Genomic DNA, 5,803 nt, shown 5'->3' with positions numbered 1-5,803 from the left:
AACTGTTCCTCCACCATTGCTTTCCTTACCAAGGTGGTGGCCAAAGGTTACATTTGGTCCTTACTGAGGGTATCCGCCTCAGGGATCCCAACAGATGCTGACGCCACATGATTCAATTTAATCTCAGTATTGTAAATCATTGGTCAGTCATAGGTCAGTGACCTCCTCCCCTTTTGTCACCTGTCCACTTACGGTTGTGCTACTGTCATCTTACCCTTCGGAGCTGGTTGCAGGACTTGCAATTTAGCGCTGGCTGCTGAGACATAGGAGATATCTCCCTGCCAGCATGATTTAAACTCATGACTTTCATCTCCAATAATATTGCATTTTTTTGCACCCTTAAAATTGCATACTCAATTTGCGAGTACCTATTGAGTACTCGCTGATTGCGCATGCAATTCCCATTCATTCCTATGGGCCTGTAGGCCCATATAGGAATGAATGGGTAGCCATTCCTTAATTGTGACTCGCGAGTCGCAATTAAGGAATGTACAGGAATCACAATTTTTTAAGCGATTCCTACATGCCTAGTCTTGTGCAATTCCTTAATTGCGATTCCTTAATAATTGGAATTAAGGAATCGCAAAGTCTACCTTGATGCATGTGTCCCTTAAAACATTCACATTTTTCTGCTGCTTTTTTTAAAGGAAAATCGAGTACGTTTTTCATTTGCCTCAACGTTTTTCACACATGAATTAAAAATGTTTTGTTTGCCTTTGTCTATAAACCATTGCTTAAGTCTGTTGCATGTCTTTTTTTTTTAAATGTAGCCTATCAAACAGTTATAATTTACTTTGCAGGTCATCATACTCATATTTAGACCTTTATTCTTTAGCTTTCTTAACATATACATTATTATAAAAAAAAGGGTTTGCTTTTCTTTTTTACTCATTCCCACCATTTTGCCTGTGACATAATGGGAGGAAGGCCTTTGACTATGCATTCCTTTACCATATCCATGAAATCAGTGCATAGTTTTTTCCGAAATTTCTTATAATATTCCCATGGGAGGCCATCCTCTCCTGAGGAGGAAAGAGGGGAGCACTGAGATAGGTCTTCAAGTAATTCTTCATCATCTAGAGGCATTTTTAGGAAAGTTGTTTCTTCGCGAGTTAAAACATTTTCAATGGTGTCTAGATAATTAGAGCATTCTTGCGGTATTATATCTTTTTCTTTATATAAGGTGTTGTAGTAGTCCTGTACAATGTTTTCTATGCCTTTCTGTATTACACCTTATTTAGTCATGATTTCATTAATTTCTTTGTGGGTATGGTTACTCTTTTTGAAGAACAACCTTGTGCATTTTTCGTCTTCTTCATAGACAATAACTCGCAAATTGAAAATGGTTTGTTTACATTTGTCTGTAAACCACTTCCTAAGTTTACTTTGGGTTTTTTGAAGGTCTTCTGCTACATCTACACCAGAGTCCCTAAATCGTTCTAATAGTTGTAACTTGATAAAGCTCTCTTTTGTCTTGAGCATTTCTCTTGCTTACATTGATAAAAAAGCTTTTACTCTTTTTCTTCACCCATTCCCACCGTTTGGTTTTAGACATTAAATTATTTTTTGCATTGCACCATCTTTTGTATTCTTTTTCATGGCTTGTGACCACCTCCTCACCTTCTAGGATAGATATGTTAAGCTTCCATATACCTGGGCCTTTGTTGTTTCCAAAATCTAGCTTACAATTTATAAATAGAGGTTGTGGTCTGTGATTGTGCTGTTCTCCGTGTGTGTACTTGTGTAGTAGATTGATTTTAAGGCAAAAACAAAATCTATTCTAGATGATGTGTCTCCCTTATCTGACTTCCATGTCATCCCTGTACTTTTGGGGTTGCTATCTCCATAGAGGTCCTTTAAGGATAAGTCTTGCAATATTTTCAGCCAAGTTGTGGAAGATTTGTCTAGTTTATAATCTGTGTTGGGGCTCCCTGTCCTGTCTTTTGGGTGCATAATACAATTAAAATCTCCAGCAACAAAGGTGGGGGTAGTCCCTGTAAGGAAGAAGGAGATATTTTCGAAAACATTCTACTCTTCCATTTTCATCTGAGTGTGCATATATGTTGCATACTCTGAGGGGTTGTTCTCCTATTTTCATATTAACTATTAGAGCTCTCCCTGGGCTTATGTTACTCTCATTGAGGAACAAGATGTCCTTGTTTTTTCTTAGGATAGCCACGCATGCATTCTTGTTTCCCCCGCCTGACCATGCCGAGGGGCCCGATTGCCCCTCTTTGGCGTAGCTTTGGTAGTTTGGCTTTTCGGGGAAGGTTGCATTCCTGCAGGCAGATAATGTCAGCTTTATTGGTTTTGCAGTACTCTAAGATGGTGGTTCTTTTGATGGTGTGCTTTTTGCCTCTGACATTTGGAGTTACTATTGTGAATTCCATTGGTGTATCCATCATGAAGATTAAAAGAGGTGTTTTCTACTTGTTGCTTTCTTCAAATCCCGACCAGGATTGTGTTCCTTGCTGCTGGGCATCCATCTCTTCTATGCTTCCCAAGACAGGGAATTCTTCTGTCTGGGATTGGGGTGGGTTTTTAGAGTTCATCTTTGTTGAAAGGTTCCCCATCTCTGAGAGGCCACCTAAGGGTTCATAGCGGTTCTTACTCAAATGTGTCACTTTTTTCTTCCCTTTTTGGGGGAGTTCTTCTTTTTGGTTTTTGGATTTTTTTTGTTTTCTTGTAATTCCACTTTTGCTTCCCACTTCTTTGGAAAGGATTTGAAGATTTGTGGAGTTGCCTCAAAAATTTCTGGGTTTGATTCTGTATCTGATTCTTCCTCAGGCATGCTGGTTCTTGTGTAGTTTGTGTGCTTTCTTGGCCCTGAGTTAGGGTTTTCATCTCACCAGATGATATTTCTATTCGAGTAGTGGGGAGCTCTTCTTTTTGTGTCTCTGGGACTGAGGAGATGTTAAGGGTAAATGTGAGACTGTGGGCTGGGCGGACCGGAATAACAGGCTGGGAGGCCGAATGTAATGAGCTATGTTCAAGGATTTATTCGTTTGATAATGTACACAAAGTCTGGATCCAAAGAGTTTCCGGGGAAGAAGCACCGCCGAGAAGCACCCAGCCGGGAGGGGGTGGATGTTGTGGGGATCTCCGGGTTGTGGTCCTCAGCGGGGCTGATGTCATCAGGGTACGGCCGGTTGCTGGGTCTCCTCGGAGATAAGTAAGAGAGTACAGGGGTTAGTCCCGTCCAGTAAGGACTGCTGAGTACTTCCACCGTCACCGGGAAGTGAGGGGGCCAGGTCAAGAAAGTGGGGAAGGTGGGAAGGGTAGGTAGGTAGGGACAAGACCAATCCGCAAGCAGGAGGGTAGTGCGAGGGGAGGTGTCCGGGATAAGTGCGAGGGAGGTAATTACAGTGCTCGTGATAAGATTCTTAAAGGCTAAGGCGAGTGCAGGGTGCTCATGAGGCTCTATATACAGTATGGTACAAGCAAGAACAATATTTACACTAAGGGACACGGAGAAGGATAGAGTGTACTCACGTGCCCCGCCGTAACTCTCATCCGAGTTACGGCCGCTCTCCAGCCACCTCCGGAGGTCGCCACCAATCCTCCGTCCACAGGTCTTCTTCCTCGTCCTCTTCTCCGATCTCCGCCTCCTCTCCGCTCTCCTCCTTCCTTCTGCTCTCCGTCGGGGGTTCCGCGCCGTTCGCTGTCTCCTGCCACGAGTCCGCTGGGCTGAACGAGGTTTCCCCTTTCCTGCTGTCTTTTCTGTGTTCCCGGCGGACCGCAGTGGACGTGCTTCCGGTTCCGGATGGGTCGGGTTCGTCAGCAGGAGTTCCGCTTCCGGTTTCCTGATGTCCGGTTTCCGGGTCCTTGAGGGTTAGCGGATCCTGTGGGCGAAGAGAGGATGTCCGGTGACCAAGGGACGCTGTTCCTCCTGGTGTGGGGGTGTGGCCCCCCCGACTGCCCCGTTCTTCCGACAAGGTAGGGACCCCCGGTCTTCCACAGTAAAGTTTTGCATGGAATCTTCTGTTTGGGCGTCTTCATGTTCTATTTTTTCCTCATATTGGGGTGGTCATTTAGGAAATCCTGCAGTATGTCATCTGTTTTTGAGATATCTGACATTTGGCTTCTATGTGGACCTGTTTGAGTGTCATTGTCCGGTACAATTCTTACATTTAGGAGGTTCTTTGGGTTGGTTGGCTTGATTGCTTCCTTGTTGCTGGGTAGGGAAGGATTGTCTTTGTGAAAATGGTTTCCTTGTTGCTTGCTGAGGACACATAGGATTTCTTTGTTAAGGCAGTTCCAGTAGAGATGGCTCGTCAGACCGCATAGGTTACATTGCTTAGTGATTGGGCATTCGTGTGTGGGGTGGGTGGGGTGGGAGTCTTTGCCACAGTTGCAGCACCAATCGTTAAACTGAAAAAACCCAGATACTACACTTGATCTTAGCCAAAAGGCTGAGAAGTAATAACCAGAATGGTGCCAGAATGAATACCTCTCAAAGCAATCCACCTGGCTGGCCCGGACCGGGGTCTTCCTTGCTGCCCTTTTTCCCACTCCAAGCACGTGCTAATGGAAAGGAAGCCCTGGCATCAGGCCTTCTCCCGGCTTCCAGAGTCCTCCTCGCCTGTCTCCTCATTAGGCATCACTTAGCATACCCACGTTGTCCTCTTTCTCTAGCATTTGCATGCGCTGCCCCTTCCTGTCCCCTGCCTCCAGCAGGGGATGCTGGGAATCAGGCCAGGAAGCCATTGACAGCTTCCTGACAGGAAGAGGTGGGGCACCTCTCCCTCGCTTGCCCAGGACTCTGCAACCCTGTAGCCTAAGGCCTATAGATAAGGTTTGGCCGTTTGTGGCCGGGCGGGGCAAGCAGAGAAGGAAAAGAACTCTTTATTTTCCTCCTTGCCCTTAGAAGTCAAGGACAGTGTCTACTTTTCCGCTGCTGGAAGCCTCCCTCCCCCTCTCTCTCTTTCTTTATTTCTTTCCTTCTTTCTTTCTGTCTGTCTCTACCTCGCACCTCCTGACTTGCTGGAAAACTTCATTCGTTCCTGAGTGAAATTGATCAAAAAACGAATGAAACTCTGTTGCTGGAAAAGCAGTCTTTTCAAAGTGCAGCGTCTGGATGGAGAGTAAAAAAAAAAGTTTAAAAAACGGAAAAAAGTAAATAAATAAATAAAGCACGGCATGAGGGCCGCAAAGTGGCAAATAAATCAAGTAAATACATAAATGAGGCAAGACACGGTGACCAGTTTGCTTTTATTCACACGCAAACACAGTAGCGCCACTTTACAGGGTTTGGTAGTGAAACGCTACTTTCGTTTTCTCATCTATTTTTCAACAGCATTGTTTTCCCAGGGTGGGGAAGTGCAGCATTTCTGGAGGTACTGCAATACCAGGTTGATGCTTGGAGTGGATAGCGCAAGATCCTCTGTTCCAAACATCAATTTAATATATGGGGCCCAGATAGAGGACGTATCAAATATTAAACTGATAAGAATAGATTTTGTTTAAAAAACCCTTTATTAAGAGTAAAGGTGCATATAGGTATAATCTAAAGGTAATATAGGAGGTACTCTTCTTTTGGAAAAGGGATGGTTATACAGAGACAAAAAAAACAGGATTCCCTTTTCCTTTATTTGTAGTTGGGAAGAGATTATTTCTTCCAGATCCTCTATTATCTCAGAAAGAGGTAGACTTAGTGTAGGATAGAGTTTTAAATAGGTTACCAAATTTACAAACACAATTGTATACACTACTTCATAGTTAAAAAAACAAAAAACAAATGCAAAGTAATGCTTGCCTATTTTATTTGTGTAACCACAAAGTCCAGACAAAATCTGGGGTGAAG

The 5,803-nt window shown here is 43.9% G+C and overlaps 2 pseudogenes; both read right to left on the bottom strand.

Annotated features, from left to right (window-relative positions):
* Nucleotides 1-4,327: 4,327 nt before the first annotated feature.
* LOC144764494 (U2 spliceosomal RNA) lies at nt 4,328-4,424 on the bottom strand (annotated as a pseudogene).
* An 890-nt stretch (nt 4,425-5,314) lies between these two features.
* On the bottom strand, nt 5,315-5,488 carry LOC144764492 (U2 spliceosomal RNA; annotated as a pseudogene).
* Nucleotides 5,489-5,803: the final 315 nt, after the last annotated feature.

This window comes from Lissotriton helveticus, chromosome 6 (genome assembly GCF_964261635.1).
Source record: "Lissotriton helveticus chromosome 6, aLisHel1.1, whole genome shotgun sequence".
Classification (NCBI taxonomy): domain Eukaryota; kingdom Metazoa; phylum Chordata; class Amphibia; order Caudata; family Salamandridae; genus Lissotriton; species Lissotriton helveticus.
This window is presented reverse-complemented; position numbering and strand designations above follow the sequence as displayed.